We start from the raw sequence: 17,161 nt of genomic DNA on the forward strand, positions 1-17,161 counted from the left end.
GTGCCTTTTAGAATCTGCATCCCCTGTCCACTGCCGAGTCCATAAGCCTCTCCTGGCAGAAATGGACATTGCACTTATTTTAGATGCCAGCCGGCAGATATCCCTCTGTGCATCTCTCATGTATAAGACTGAGTCTTTAATATGCTCTATGGTTAGCAATATAGTGTCCCTGTCTAGGGAGTCAATATTTTCCAACAGGGAGTCTGACCACGCAGCTGCAGCACTGCACATCCATGCTGAAGCAATAGCTGGTCTCAGTATAATGCCTGAGTGTGTATATACAGACTTCAGGATCGCCTCCTGCTTTCTATCAGCAGGCTCCTTTAGGGCGGCCGTATCCGGAGACGGTAGTGCCACCTTCTTTGACAAGCGTGTGAGCGCTTTATCCACCCTAGGGGGTGTCTCCCAACGTGACCTATCCTCTGGCGGGAAAGGGTACGCCATTAGTAACTTTTTAGAAATTACCAATTTTTTATCGGGGGAAGCCCACGCTTCTTCACACACTTCATTTAATTATTCAGAAGGGGGAAAAACCACTGGTAGTTTTTTCTCCCCAAACATAATACCCTTTTTTTGTGGTACCTGGGGTAATATCAGAAATGTGTAATACATCTTTTATTGCCTCAATCATGTAACGAGTGGCCCTATTGGACATTACATTAGTCTCTTCGTCGTCGACACTAGTATCAGTATCCGTGTCGACATCTGTGGTAGCGGGCGTTTTAGAGCCCCTGATGGCCTTTGAGACGCTTGGGCACGCACGAGCTGAGAAGCCGACTGTCCCGCATTTGGCATGTCGTCAAATTTTTTATGTAAGGAGTCGACACTTGCACGTAATTCCTTCCATAAGTCCATCCACTCAGGTGTCCGCCCCGCAGGGGGTGACATCACATTTATAGGCATCTGCTCCGCCTCCACATAAACCTACTCATCAAACATGTCGACACAGCCGTACCGACACACCGCACACACACAGGGAATGCTCTGACAGAGGACAGGACCCCACAAAGCCCTTTGGGGAGACAGAGTATGCCAGCACACACCAGAGCGCTATATAATACAGGGACTAACTGAATTATATCCCCTTATAGCTGCTATAATACTTATACTGCGCCTAAATTTAGTGCCCCCCCTCTCTTTTTTACCCTTCTGTAGTGTAGACTGCAGGGGAGAGCCAGGGAGCTTCCTTCCAGCGGAGCTGTGAGCTAGAAATGGCGCCAGTGTGCTGAGGGAGATAGCCCCGCCCCTTTTTCAGTGGACTTCTCCAGCGTTTTTGAAACTCTGGCAGGGGTATTAATTTACACCTATATAGCCTCTGGGGCTATATATGGTGTAGATTTGCCAGCCAAGGTGTGCAATATTGCCCTCAGGGCGCCCCCCCCCCCCTAGCGCCCTGCACCCATCAGTGACCGGAGTGTGAGGTGTACATGAGGAGCAATGGCGCACAGCTGCAGTGCTGTGCGCTACCTTGGTGAAGACTGAAGTCTTCTACCGCCGATTTTCCGGACCATCTTCTTGCTTCTGGCTCTGTAAGGGGGGCGGCGGCGCGGCTCCGGGAACGAACACCAAGGACGGGTCCTGCGGTCGATCCCTCTGGAGCTTATGGTGTCCAGTAGCCTAAGAAGCCCAAGCTAGCTGCAAGCAGGTAGGTTCGCTTCTTCTCCCCTTAGTCCCTCGTTGCAGTGAGCCTGTTGCCAGCAGGTCTCACTGTAAAATAAAAAACCTAAAATATACTTTCTTTCTAGGAGCTCAGGAGAGCCCCTAGTGTGCAACCAGCTCGGCCGGGCACAAGATTCTAACTGAGGTCTGGAGGAGGGTCATAGTGGGAGGAGCCAGTGCACACCAGGTAGTCCTAAAGCTTTCTTTAGATGTGCCCAGTCTCCTGCGGAGCCGCTATTCCCCATGGTCCTTACGGAGTCCCCAGCATCCACTTAGGACGTCAGAGAAATATCTTTTACGTTGTATGCTGAAGTATAGAGCTTTCATCGTGTGATGAATTACCTTTGTAGCCTGTTAAGTGGATGCTTTATTTGTATTTGGTTTCTCAGCTTGCTTTACTCTGAAAATCTGTAGGGGACATACCGTATGAAGAGAGCTGCATTTGTAAAACAAAAAACTTTTCAAGTTAAACCTAGACAATCTGCCTAGGTCAGAGAGGATAATACAGTTCATGCAAACAACATATGTATATGAGTATTGCTTACTGTAAATACAACCTCTTAACTTGCCGCTCTAAGACATGCTAACATCTAGCACCTTCACAGTGTTATACACTATGACTGTAATCACAATACCTCTGAAAGTGATATCAAACTGACCCTCCAGAGACAATACCCACATCAGTACTGAGGTCAAAAAAGAACCACTGACAATATTATAAGAAAGTCAGTAATCAAAACTAGCAGTCAGTCATAAATGTAATCTATAAATTAGACATATGAGCATATCATCAACTACAACACATTTCAAAGTATGTAGTGGTACATATTAGTGAATTCTGTTTTATACAGACGATAATGTATTCAGAACGCAAAAGCGAAGAAAACCACATTATGTACACAGACTCATATGCAACAGGCACTAAGCTTAACTATTCATACTGACAAGTAGATAGAATTGTAGTGCTGTATCGCCCGCACTCAGTAGAGTGGGATACAGGGAGACTGACCTCACTTCCAGGCTCGAACAATACGTTAACAAACACTGAGTGGAACCAGACGCTACCAGTGTACACCGACGCTCCGGGATTACAGCGAACACAGACGCACTGTGCACACAAACGCTCCGGGTCTATACAGATACACTAACCGGGTCTCCACACGGTAGCGTTTTAGTGAACACAGAAGCAGCGGCCCAAGCTGCGACCGAGACCCCTAATGGCAGCGTCTGAGACACGTGGAAACTGGTCATGAACCCGTGGGGAGGAGCGACCAGGAGAGCGTCTGACTCCCCACTGCTGACATCACCCCAGGGATCGCGGCCTCATCCTAATCCTGGCACCTATGATCCCTAAGGCCTAGCGCTGGAGCACCCGTGGTGGCAGCGCATCAGCCACTGTTTGGTAGTCTCCTCCAATACAGTGAGGCTGTGTCCGTATTACCCTAGTAAGCGGAACCGATGCCTTACCTTCTCCCCGTGCTACGGCCACAGCCTGGTAACGTCTGCTGGACCTGCTAGAATATCCAACACAGACGCCCGCCGAGACAGCACTGTACACGTGGGTAAGCGTTGTTGCGACACGACGGAGAGTTGTTGGAGCGACTCTTTCCAATATGCGTGTTAGACGCTGTTAAGAAAGATCGTTCAAAACATAGTAAGACTATAAAAATAAAATAATAAAGCTTAGGGCTGCCCAGAACAGCAGCCCTGTGACCATGGTCCGAGTCCTGCCGCACCAAATCAAAAACTGATTTGCCTCAGCTAGTGGGCGGGATATATGGACGAGCACGTTGCATCCTGGGAGGACTGAAAGCTTGTGATCGTTTGGTGCCAATCCGCTATCGCTCCATCATATCCCATTGTTATCCTGTGGATAACCTGTGGACCCTGCCGAAGTAATACCAAGGTAGATCCTGTGGACCCTGATAATAAGATTTTACTCACCGGTAAATCTATTTCTCGTAGTCCGTAGTGGATGCTGGGAACTCCGAAAGGACCATGGGGAATAGCGGCTCCGCAGGAGACTGGGCACAACTAAAGAAAGCTTTAGGTCACCTGGTGTGCACTGGCTCCTCCCACTATGACCCTCCTCCAAGCCTCAGTTAGGACACTGTGCTTGGACGAGCTGACATAATAAGGAAGGATTTTGAATCCCGGGTAAGACTCATACCAGTCACCAATCATACCAATCACACTGATATTATACCCAGTTTACAGTATGAAAACAACTGAGCCTCTCAACAGATGGCTCAACAATAACCCTTTCGTTAACAATAATTATGTACAAGTATTGCAGACAATCCGCACTTGGGATGGGCGCCCAGCATCCACTACGGACTACGAGAAATAGATTTACCGGTGAGTAAAATCTTATTTTCTCTGACGTCCTAGTGGATGCTGGGAACTCCGAAAGAACCATGGGGATTATACCAAAGCTCCCAAACGGGCGGGAGAGTGCGGATGACTCTGCAGCACCGAATGAGAGAACTCCAGGTCCTCCTCAGCCAGGGTATCAAATTTGTAGAATTTCGCAAACGTGTTTGCCCCTGACCAAGTAGCAGCTCGGCAAAGTTGTAAAGCCGAGACCCCTCGGGCAGCCCACCTTCCTTGTGGAATGGGCTTTTACTGATTTAGGATGCGGCAGTCCAGCCGCAGAATGCGCCAGCTGAATTGTGCTACAAATCCAGCGAGCAATAGTCTGCTTAGAAGCAGGAGCACCCAGTTTGTTGGGTGCATACAGGATAAACAGCGAGTCAGTTTTCCTGACTCCAGCCGTCCTGGAAACATAAATTTTCAAGGCCCTGACTACGTCCAGTAACTTGGAATCCTCCAAGTCCCTAGTAGCCGCAGGCACTACAATAGGTAGGTTCAAGTGAAAAGCTGATACCACCTTAGGGAGAAACTGAGGACGAGTCCTCAATTCTGCCCTATCCATATGGAAAATCAGATAAGGGCTTTTACATGACAAAGTCGCCAATACTGATACACGCCTGGCCGAAGCCAAGGCCAATAACATGACCACTTTCCACGTGAGATATTTTATATCCACGGTTTTTAGTGGCTCAAACCAATGTGATTTTAGGAAACTCAACACCACGTTGAGATCCCAAGGTGCCACTGCGGGCACAAAAGGGGGCTGAATATGCAGCACTCCTTTTACAAATGTCTGAACTTCAGGTAGTGAAGCTAGTTCTTTCTGGAAGAAAATCGACAGAGCCGAGATTTGTACCTTAATGGAGCCTAATTTCAGGCCCATAGTCACTCCTGCCTGTAGGAAGTGCAGAAATCGACCCAGTTGAAATTCTTCTGTTGGGGCCTTTCTGGCCTCACACCAAGCAACATATTTCCGCCATATGCGGTGATAATGTTTTGCAGTTACATCTTTCCTGGCTTTAATCAGCGTAGGAATGACTTCCTCCGGAATGCCCCTTTCCTTTAGGATCCGGCGTTCAACCGCCATGCCGTCAAACGCAGCCGCGGTAAGTCTTAGAACAGACAGGGCCCCTGCTGCAGCAGGTCCTGTCTGAGCGGCAGAGGCCATGGGTCCTCTGATATAATTTCTTGAAGTTCTGGGTACCAAGCCCTTCTTGGCCAATCCGGAAACACGAGTATCGTTCTTACTCCTTTCCTTCTCATTATTCTCCATACCTTTGGTATGAGAGGCAGAAGGGGGAACACATAACCCGACTGGTACACCCACGGTGTCACTAGAGCTTCCACCGCTATTGCCTGAGGGTCTCTTGATCTGGCGCAATATTTCTCTAGTTTTTTTGTTTAAGCGGGACGCTATCATGGCCACCTGTGGTCTTTCCCAACGGTTTATCAGTTGAAAGACTTCTGGATGAAGTCCGAACTCTCCCGGGTGGAGGTCGTGCCTGCTGAGGAAGTCTGCTACCCAGTTATCCACTCCCGGAATGAACACTGCTGACAGTGCTAACACGTGATTTTTCGCCCATAGGAGAATCCTTGTGGCTTCTGTCATCGCCATCCTGCTTCTTGTGCCACCCTGTTGATTTACATGGGCGACTGCCGTGATGTTGTCTGATTGGAACAGTACCGACTGGTTTTGAAGCAGAGGCCTTGCCTGACACAGGGCATTGTAAATGGCCCTCAGTTCCAGAATATTTATGTGTAGGGAAGTCTCCTGACTTGACCAAAGTCCCTGGAAGTTTCTTCTCTGTGTGACTGCCCCCCAGCCTCAACGGCTGGCATCCATGGTCACCAGGACCTAGTCCTGTATGCCAAACCAGCGGCCCTCTTGAAGATGGGCACTCTGCAGCCACCACAGCAGAGATACCCTGGTCCTTGGAAACAGGGTTAGCAGTCGATGCATCTGAAGATGCGATCCGGACCACTTGTCCAACGGGTCCCATTAAAAAGTTCTTGCATAGAACCTGCCGAATGGGATTGCTTCGTAGGAAGCTACCATTTGTCCCAGGACTCGCGTGCAATGATGCACCGATACCTGGTTTTGCTTCAGGAGGTCTCTGACTAGAGATGACCGCTCCTTGGCTTTCTCCTCCGGGACAAACACTTTTTTCTGGTCTTCCAGAACCATCTCCAGGAACAGCAGACGTGTCGTAGGAACCAGCTGTGACTTTGGAATGTTTAGAATCCAACCGTGCTGTTGTAGCACTTTCCGAGATAGTGCTACCCCGACTAACAACTGCTCCTTGGACCTCGTCTTTATAAGGAGATTGTCCAATTACGGGATAATTAAAACTCCCTTTTTTCGAAGGAGTATCATCATTTTGGCCATTACCTTGGTAAACACCCTCGGTGCCATGTACAGTCCAAACGGCAGTGTCTGGACTTGGTAATGGCAATCCTGTACCGCAAATCTGAGGTACTCCTGGTGAGGATGGTAAATGGGGACATGCAGGTAAGCATCCTTGATGTCCAGGGACACCATGTAATCCCCCTCGTCCAGGCTTGCAATAACCGCCCTGAGCGATTCCATCTTGAACTTGAATTTTTTATGTATGTGTTCAAGGATTTTTAATATAAAATGGGTCACACCGAACCATGCGGTTTCGGTACCCCAAACAGTGTGGAATAGTAACCCCGTCCTTGTTGAAGTAGGGGCATCTTGAGTATTACCTGCTGGGAATACAGCTTGTTAATTTGCCTCTAGCACGGCCTCCCTGCCTGAGGGAGTTGTCGGCAAGGCAGATTTGAGGAAACGGCGGGGGGGAGATATCTCGAATTCCAGCTTGTACCCCTGAAATACTACTTGAATGAAACAGGGATACACCCGTGAGCAAGCCCACTGATCGCTGAAATTTTTCGAACCGGCCCCCCACCGTACCTGGCTACACCTGTGGAGCCTCCGCGTCATGCTGTGGACTCAGAGGAAGCGGGAGAAGAATTTTGATTCTGGGAACAGGCTGACTGGTGCAGCTTTTTCCCTCTTCCCTTGTCTCTGTACAGAAAGGAAACGCCTTTGACCCGCTTGCTTTTCTGAAGCCGAAAGGACTGTACCTGATAATACAGTGCTTTCTTAGTCTGTGAGGAAACCTGAGGTAAAAATATTTCTTCCCAGCTGTTGCTGTGGATACGAGGTCCCAGAGACCATCCCCCAAAAATTCCTCACCCTTATAAGGCAAAATCTCTATGCGCCTTTTAAAGTCAGCATCACCTGTCCAGTGACAGGTCTCTAATATCCTCCTGACAGAATGGACATTACATTCATTTTGGATGCCACCCGGCAAAATATACTCCTGTGCATCCCTCATATATAAGACGACGTCTTTAATATGTTCTCATGTTAGCAAACTAGTATGTTTGACAGGGTCACCGACCACGCTGCAGCAGCACGCTCTGCAGGTTTCAGTCTAGTACCTGAGTGTGTAAATACAGACTTCAGGATAGCCTCCTGCTTTTTATCAACAGGTACCTTCAAAGTGGCCGTTCCTAAGACGGCAGTGCCACCTTTTGACAACCGTGTGAGCGCCTTATCCACCCTAGGGCGGGAAAGGGTACGCCATCAGTAACTTTTTAGAAATTACCAGTTTCTTATCGGGGGAACCCACGCTTTTCACACACTTCATTCATTCATCTGATGGGGGAACAAAACACTGCCTGCTTTTTCTCCCCAAACATAAAACCCATATTTAGAGGTACTTGGGTTAATGTCAGAAATGTGTAACACATTTTTTATTGCCGGGATCAAATCACGGATGTTCCTAGTGGATTGTGTATATGTCTCAACCTTGTCGACACTGGAGTCAGACTCCGTGTCGACATCTGTGTCTGCCATCTGAGGGAGCGGGCGCTTTTTGAGCCCCTGATGGCCTTTGAGACGCCTGGGCAGGCGCGGGCTGAGAAGCCGGCTGTCCCACAGCTGTTACGTCATCCAGCCTTTTATGTAAGGAGTTGACATTGTCGGTTAATACCTTCCACCTATCCATCTACTCTGGTGTCGGCCCCACAGGGGGCGACATCACATTTATTGGCATCTGCTCCGTCACCACATAAGACTCCTCATCAAACATGTCGACACAGCCGTACCGACACACCGCACACACACAGGGAATGCTCTGACTGAGGACATTAGCCCACAAAGCCCATTGGGGAGACAGAGAGAGAGTATGCCAGCACACACCAGAGCGCTATATAATGTGGGGATTAACACTATAACTATTTAGTGCCCCCCCTCTCTTTTTAACCCTATGAGCCTGAAAACTACAGGGGAGAGCCTGGGGAGCTTTCTTCCAGCTGCACTGTGAAGAGAAAATGGCGCAAGCAGGGGTGTATCTTCGTATTGGCCAGGATGGCACTTGCCAGGGGCGCCGGCCAAGAGGGGGGCGCCGCCTGGCAGTGCCACCCACGCCAGGGGATAGAATGACATAGTAGTTCTCACTGAGTACATCCCTTAGCAGTGCTCATCCACTGCGGGACTCTCAGAAGCATATTGCACTCCGACACTTTCTGTGACTACAGTCACAATGATGGTGAATATAGGCGGGGAGCAGGGCACTTCCAGGTATGGGGAGGCACCCCCTCTTCCTCATCCGCTCCCCTTCTCATTGGTCCAACGCGGTCTGTCACCAAACAGCAGCCACTACAATCAGTACCAGTCAGCAGTGCAGCGTGAGCATACCTGTACATTTTCTGCAGTACCGTAGCTGCACTGCATGGTCTATCCTGGCAGTCTGGATCACAGCTTACAAAGAGCTCTGTATGGAGAGGTATCTAAACCAGTGACTGCCTGTCCAGCTGTGTTGAGACTACAAGTAGTCCAGCTGTGTTGAGACTACCCTCTCAGTGTCCCTACCGGCACCCTAACCGTAATTCTCCCTCAGTGTCCCTGCCTGCACACTTCTCATAATTCCCCCTCAGTCTCCATGCCTGCACCCTCCCCATAATTCCATCTCAGTGTCCCTGCCCGCACCCTCCGCCTGCATCCTCCCTGTAATTCTCCCTCAGTGTTCCCGACCTCAGCCTCCCTGAGCCTCCCCCCTCAATGCCCTTGCCCGCACACTCCTGTAATTGCCCCTCAGTGTCCTTGACCTCAGCCTCCCTGTAGCCCCTCCCTCTCATTTTCCATACCCGAACCCTCCCTGTAATTCTCCCTCAGTGTTCCTGACCTGTCTCCCTGTAGCCCCTCCCTCTCATTTTCCATACCCGAACCCTCCCTGTAATTGCCCCTCAGTGTCCTTGACCTCAGCCTCCCTGTAGCCCCTCCCTCTCATTTTCCATACCCGAACCCTCCCTGTAATTCTCCCTCAGTGTTCCTGACCTCAGTCTCCCTGTGACTCCCCCCTCAGTGTTCCTGCCCACACCCTGCTGTAACTCCACCTCAGTGTCCCTGCCCGTACCCTCCCCGTAATTTCCCCTCAGTGTCCCTGCCCACACACTCCCTGTAATTGCCCCTCAGTGTCCCTGACCTCAGCTTCCCTGTAAGCCCTCCACCTCATTGTCCCTACCCGCACCCTCCCTGTAATTTTCCCTCCGTGTCCCTGACCTCAGCCCATCTGTACCTCCGCACTCTGTGTCCCTGGGTGGGGGAGGTGGAGGGCGCCAGTTCCTTACTTTGCCAGGGGCGCTCAGACCCCTAGATACACCCCTGGGCGCCAGTGTGTCTGAGGGAGATAGCTCCGCCCCTTTTTCGCTGACTTTTCTCCCGGTTTTTTATGGATTCTGGCAGGGGTATTTACCACATATATAGCCTCTGGGGCTATATATTGTGGTATTTTTGCCAGCCAAGGTGTTTTAATTGCTGCTCAGGGCGCCCCCCCCTACCGCCCTGCACCCTCAGTGACCGGAGTGTGAAGTGTGTATGAGGAGCAATAGCGCACAGCAACAGTGCTGTGCGCTACCTTGGTGAAGACTGATGTCTTCTGCCGCCGATTTTCCGTACCTCTTCTTGCTTCTGGCTCTGTAAGGGGGACGGCGGCGCGGCTCCGGGACCGAACACCAAGGCTGGGCCTGCGGTCGATCCCTCTGGAGCTAATGGTGTCCAGTAGCCTAAGAAGCATAAGCTGGCTGCAAGCAGGCAGGTTCGCTTCTTCTCCCCTTAGTCCCTCGCTGCAGTGAGCCTGTTGCCAGCAGGTCTCACTGAAAATAAAAAACCTAATTTTATACTTTCTTTCTAGAAGCTCAGGAGAGCCCCTAGTGTGCATCCAACCTCGGCCGGGCACAAAATCTAACTGAGGCTTGGAGGAGGGTCATAGTGGGAGGAGCCAGTGCACACCAGGCGACCTAAAGCTTTCTTTAGTTGTGCCCAGTCTCCAGCGGAGCCGCTATTCCCCATGGTCCTTTCGGAGTTCCCAGCATCCACTAGGACGTCAGAGAAATAGAAATATTTGTTAACAAACAAAGGGAAGAAAGAAGTAGTGTTTACAATAAGACAGCAGTATATAATGTCACTGTGGGAGCTCTACACTTACTTATACCACTTGTATTGACTACATCACTCACCTAAACATGATATACACGTACGGACCGTACATCATACAGACACTGCAGGGTCACTACATCTCATGTGCTCCTATTGTGAGGGGACCGTACATCATACAGACACTGCAGGGTCACTACATCTCATGTGCTCCTATTGTGAGGGGACCGTACATCATACAGACACTGCAGGGTCACTGCATCTCATGTGCTCCTATTATGAGGGGACCGTACATCATACAGACACTGCAGGGTCACTGCATCTCATGTGTTCCTATTGTGAGGGGACCGTACATCATACACACACTGCAGGGTAACTGCATGTCATGTGCTCCTATTGTGAGGGGACCGTACATCATACACACACTGCAGGGTCACTACATCTCATGTGCTCCTATTGTGAGGGGCTGTACATCATACAGACACTGCAGGGTCACTGCATCTCATGTGCTCCTATTGTGAGGGGACCGTACATCATACAGACACTGCAGGGTCACTGCATCTCATGTGCTCCTATTGTGAGGGGACCGTACATCATACACACACTGCAGGGTCACTGCATATCATGTGCTCCTATTGTGAGGGGACCGTACATCATACACACACTGCAGGGTCACTACATCTCATGTGCTCCTATTGTGAGGGGCTGTACATCATACAGACACTGCAGGGTCACTGCATCTCATGTGCTCCTATTGTGAGGGGACCGTACATCATACAGACACTGCAGGGTCACTGCATCTCATGTGCTCCTATTGTGAGGGGACCGTACATCATACAGACACTGCAGGGTCATTACATCTCATGTGCTCTTATTGTGAGGGGACAGTACATCATACAGACACTGCAGGGTCATTACATCTCATGTGCTCTTATTGTGAGGGGACTGTACATCATACAGACACTGCAGGGTCATTACATCTCATGTGCTCCTATTGTGAGGCGACAGTACATCATACAGACACTGCAGGGTCACTGCATCTCATGTGCTCCTATTGTGAGGGGACCGTACATCATACACACACTGCAGGGTCACTGCATATCATGTGCTCCTATTGTGAGGGGACCGTACATCATACACACACTGCAGGGTCACTACATCTCATGTGCTCCTATTGTGAGGGGCTGTACATCATACAGACACTGCAGGGTCACTGCATCTCATGTGCTCCTATTGTGAGGGGACCGTACATCATACAGACACTGCAGGGTCACTGCATCTCATGTGCTCCTATTGTGAGGGGACCGTACATCATACAGACACTGCAGGGTCATTACATCTCATGTGCTCTTATTGTGAGGGGACAGTACATCATACAGACACTGCAGGGTCATTACATCTCATGTGCTCTTATTGTGAGGGGACTGTACATCATACAGACACTGCAGGGTCATTACATCTCATGTGCTCCTATTGTGAGGCGACAGTACATCATACAGACACTGCAGGGTCACTACATCTCATGTGCTCCTATTGTGAGGGGACCGTACATCATACAGACACTGCAGGGTCACTGCATCTCATGTGCTCCTATTGTGAGGGGACAGTACATCATACAGACACTGCAGAGTCACTACATCTCATGTGCTCCTATTGTGAGGGGACCGTACATCATACAGACACTGCAGGGTCACTGCATCTCATGTGCTCCTATTGTGAGGGGACAGTACATCATACAGACACTGCAGGGTCACTACATCTCATGTGCTCCTATTGTGAGGGGACCGTACATCATACAGACACTGCAGGGTCACTGCATCTCATGTGCTCCTATTGTGAGGGGACAGTACATCATGGAGACACACTTGTGTAGAGTGATTTCCATGTTTATAGGTGTTAACACAAATGGTACAAAACCCTTTGCTCTTAGCACATCCTGGGCTACATTACAGGAGCACTGACAGATAAAGGGAGCTCAATCACAGCACAATGGCCCCGCTATCTGCGGTTTCTGTATCTTGTCAGAAGTGTGTGTGTGTGTGTGTGTGTGTGTGTGTGTGTGTATATATATATATATATATATATATATATATAGCCACATATTTCTCCTGCTGAAAGCCACTCCTCCTGTTCCCACTCCCCTATGCGCTCATGCAGGATCTGGCGCCCGCAGCCCCAACCAGTGGGAGCCTCTGCCGCATAAAGTCAGCAGCAACGCTGGCTACCAGTAAATTCCCTGTGTACTGCGCTCCCGCAGCCCGCCACCTCCCTCAGCCCCCATGTGCTCAGCTGTGCAGTGTACAGAGGGAGCGTCGAGTAGGAAGCCGGCACCAGCGCCGGAAGAAGGGGAAATCATGTAATTGGCTGCCTACACACTGCACTACAGTACACTATATTAAACTACTGTACACTACATTACACTCTAAGGGTATGTAAAGTGCTCTACCTGGCGTAATGTGTGTAAGTGGCGCTACTGTGCAGCGTAATTTGAATAATGGAGAGTACTGTGCAGCGTAATATGACATGATATTATTTTGTGGCTAAGCCTCTTACCCATGAAGCCACGCCCCTACATTTTGGCCACGTGCAATCCCCTATTGGAGCCACAGTTATATATATATATATATATATATATATATATTCAGCCTTAATATAAGAGCACGACCGTGCCCTTATAATATATAGTGGGTAATGCCTGTGCTCACTGAGTGGCGGATGTGTGACACGTGATATACAGGGGTGGGGGCAAATATGTAGCAGGCGATATACGAGGGGGTATATGTGTTACAGGAAATATACAGGTCACTACATGCCTCTCCCTCTGTATAAATATAACAACAGGACACTACAGGCCATTCCGCCTGTATAATAATAATAATAACAACAGGAAACTACAGGACACTCCGCCTGTATAATTGTAACAGGACACCACAGGCTGCTCCCCCTGTATAGTAGGACCCCATTACCTGCTTTTGCGGACGACGGACTCCCGCTCGAGGGAAACCCGGAAGTTGCCGCGAAAGAAAAAAACTATCTTCCTGTGTGTGGAACGCAGCGGCCGGAAGTGGGATGGAACGCACAGGCCGAAAGTGAGGTGTGATTGGCAGGAGAACACAAGCTGCCTCCTCCTCAGTGACCGGCAACACTGACGTTCATATCCCCGCCCCCTCCTCCAGCCCCGCCCCCCGGCCCCTCCTCCAGCCCCGCCCCCGGCCTCAGCACAGGGAGAGGGCGCGGGTCCCGCACATGGCAGTGTGACAGGCGCTGGGGGCAGGCAGGGAGGTGTGAGAGAGGGCGGGTACCCGTGCAGCTGCTGCAGGACACAGAGCAAGGGCTGCATAGGTGCAATGCTTTCTGTGTGTATATCCAGAGATAGATGTACAGGGCGCCGGCACATCTGCAGCGCAGCCTCATCCGGGCGTGGTGGTGGGGGAGGGGGAGCGCTGCTCTAATGGTGCCAGGGTGGTCTGTCATCATGAACCGGCCGTCTGTGCGTCATGCCGGGGCTTCTATGGAGCATATGTGCCTTGTTCTGGGACGTCTGTGCCTCATGTCCATGCGTCATTCTGAGGCGTATGTGCCTCGTGTCCGGGCGTATGTGCCTCGTGCCGGGGTATCTGTGCTTCGTGAGCAGTCAGCGGCTCTGTCGCTCATGCCTGACTGTCTATCTCTTATAGACTTGACTCTTCCCTCATGTACTCTTCCTTCCAGTTCCATGGGTGAAACATGAAACCGGGCTCCAGCACTCAGATTTGGGGCATACGTTTGGAATGTTGGCCACTTCATCCTTAGATGTTCGATTTTCCTGCAGCCATAGCCCGCGACCATATTGCGGCTTCAATGTTGTTATGAGTTGCTACCAAAATCATGAGGTTACAGAACCCACTCGGTGAGTGCTTCACCTATAACAGCCACTTTCATGGAGTTTATATATACTGGTCTGCTAGCTTGGCTTCTGCTTTCAAAGTGGTCTAGCATCCTCTGCTTCATGTCTGGAGGGCACCCGCTGTAGAATTGCTCTTGGCACATCAGGTCAGTTAGTGCCTCCCATGTGGTGGTACGAGATCTCTCCCAACATAGTTACATAGTTGATGAGGTTGAAAAAAGACAAAATGTCCATCGAGTTCAACCTGTATTATAAAAAATGATATCATTTAAATGCTGTAACCTTGGATATTTCAGTTAGGAATTTTATCTAATCCATTTTTAAACTTTTTGACTGAGCCCACCATTACTACCTTCTCTGGTAGAGAATTCCAAATCCACCATTACTACCTTCTCTGGTAGAGAATTCCAAATCCACCATTGCTACCTTCACTGGCAGATAATTCCAAATCCACCATTGCTACCTTCTCTGGTAGAGAATTCCAAATCCACCATTGCTACCTTCACTGGCAGAGAATTTCAAATCCACCATTGCTACCTTCTCTGGTAGAGAATTCCAAATGCACCATTACTACCTTCTCTGGTAGAGAATTCCAAATCCACCATTACTACCTTCACTGGTAGAGAATACCATATCCACCATCACTACCTTCACTGGTAGAGAATACCATATCCACCATCACTACCTTCTCTGGTAGATAATTCCAAATCCACCATTACTACCTTTTCTGGTAGAGAATACCATATCCACCATCACTACCTTCTCTGGTAGAGAATTCCAAATCCACCATTACTACCTTCTCTGGTAGAGAATACCATATCCACCATTGCTACCTTCTCTGGTAGAGAATTCCAAATCCACCATTACTACCTTCTCTGGTAGAGAATACCATATCCACCATTGCTACCTTCTCTGGTAGAGAATTCCAAATCCACCATTACTACCTTCTCTGGTAGAGAATTCCAAATGCACCATTACTACCTTCTCTGGTAGAGAATTTCAAATCCACCATTACTACCTTCACTGGTAGAGAATTCCAAATCCTTACTGCTCTTACTGTGAAGAACCCTTTCCTCTGTTGTGTATTAATTTTTTTTTCTACTAACCTCAGGGGGTATCCTCGTGTCCTGTGTAGCATTTTTAAATAAACAGATTGTCTAATGAATCCTTGTATTGTCCCTTTATGTATTTATAAATATTAATAATGTCCTCTCTTAGCCACATCTTTTCCAGTGTAAACATACCTAACCTTGTAAGTCTTTCCTCATAATCCAGTGCCTCTAACCTCTTAATCAGTTTGGTGGCACACCTCAGAAACCTTTTGAGTTCCAAGATTTCTTTCTCATATGTCCTAGAGGATGCTGGGGTCCACTTCATGAACATGGGGTATAGACGGTTCCGCAGGAGCCATGGGAACTTTAAGACTTTTCAACGGGTGTGAACTGGCTCCTCCCTCTATACCCCTCCTCAAGACCTGTTTTAGAAATGTGCCCAGGCAGACTGGATGCACTCCAGGGGAGCTCTACTGAGTTTCTCTAAAAAGACTTATGTTAGGTTTTTTATTTTCACGGAGAACTGCTTGCAACAGTCTCCCTGCTTCGTGGGACAGAAGTAGGAACCAACTTCCTAAAGAGTTTTAGGGCTCTGCTTCTGGCTGACAGGACACCATTACCTCCTGAAGGGTACTGAATGCTAGCCGTGTCTAGATGCTCCCTCCCACAGCGTGCCTTCACCCCCCTCACAGAGCCAGAATTCAGGTGAGTGTCAGAAGATGAATCTTCAATCAAGATAGTGACGGCTAAAGGTACAGCATGGCTGGCGGGAGCGCAGTGCGCCATTGCTGCCCATACATACACAGTCACTGCAGGGGGGGGGCATAAGATGCCAAGGCACAGCCCTACCCCCGCCAGTATAAATATTATGTGAAAAATCTCTGAGGGGAAATGCGCCATTGCGGGGGTGGAGCTTCCTCCTCAGTCACAACCAGCACACTGCTCTGCGCCATTTTCTCTCCTCAGCTGCGGAGACAACGCTGATCCTCCTCCACTACTGAATACAAGTATCAGGGTGCAAAACAAGGGGGGGCACAGTGAATTTGGTGCTTTACAGGTGTATTTACATTATATAAAGCACTTGTGTCAGTGGGCATTTTGTATTCACAGACATTGTGTACTGGCGCTGGGGTTGTGAATTGGCTGCTCCTAACTGTGTCCTTCTGACAGATTTTACTATGGGTCTGTCCCCTATAAGTCCCAGAGTGTCTGTGGTGTGTGTGTGCATGAGTGTGACATGTCTGAGGCAGGGAGTTCTTCCCCTGAGGGAGCCATTTTAGGGACACAGAGTTGTAATGTGGTGGCGCTGCCGGCACTCCAAGAGCCTGCATGTCACGTCTGAGGATTCTTGTGGATCCGGATTTGGGGAAGATGATTCTGATGCACTTGGATCTCTGAATAACAAACGAGCGGGACGGATGAAGGTCTTGCGCATTTATTACTTGGAGTAGTTTAACAGAGTTCGCCAAAGACAGTTGAATAGAAATACTACTGTAGGTTAGCGGGTGGCTGAGGATACCGGAACCGTGACCCAGTACTTTAAAGGAGGAATTCCGTAGGCTGGTTACTGCGGCGTCCAGAACAGGTAGCTGGGTAGGACACAGGAACAGAGTCGGCAGTCTGCGTAGGCTATATCAGGAGGCTTGGGTAATTTGCTGTAACAAGAACCTGACACTGGAGACGCTGCAGGAGCACAGAGAACTAGCTTCACAGATTCTGTGAAAG

The 17,161-nt window shown here is 49.4% G+C and overlaps 1 protein-coding gene across 1 annotated transcript in view; it reads right to left on the reverse strand.

The window, feature by feature from the left end:
* LOC135054657 (gastrula zinc finger protein XlCGF26.1-like) overlaps window positions 1-13,611 on the reverse strand; it is a 113,371-nt gene extending 99,760 nt beyond the window's left edge. The window contains exon 1 of the mRNA XM_063957898.1: window positions 13,465-13,611. The gene's annotated coding sequence lies outside the window, so the exon portion shown is untranslated. The remainder of the gene's footprint in view (window positions 1-13,464) is intronic.
* Window positions 13,612-17,161: the final 3,550 nt, after the last annotated feature.

This window comes from Pseudophryne corroboree, chromosome 3 (genome assembly GCF_028390025.1).
Source record: "Pseudophryne corroboree isolate aPseCor3 chromosome 3, aPseCor3.hap2, whole genome shotgun sequence".
In the NCBI taxonomy this organism is placed as follows: domain Eukaryota; kingdom Metazoa; phylum Chordata; class Amphibia; order Anura; family Myobatrachidae; genus Pseudophryne; species Pseudophryne corroboree.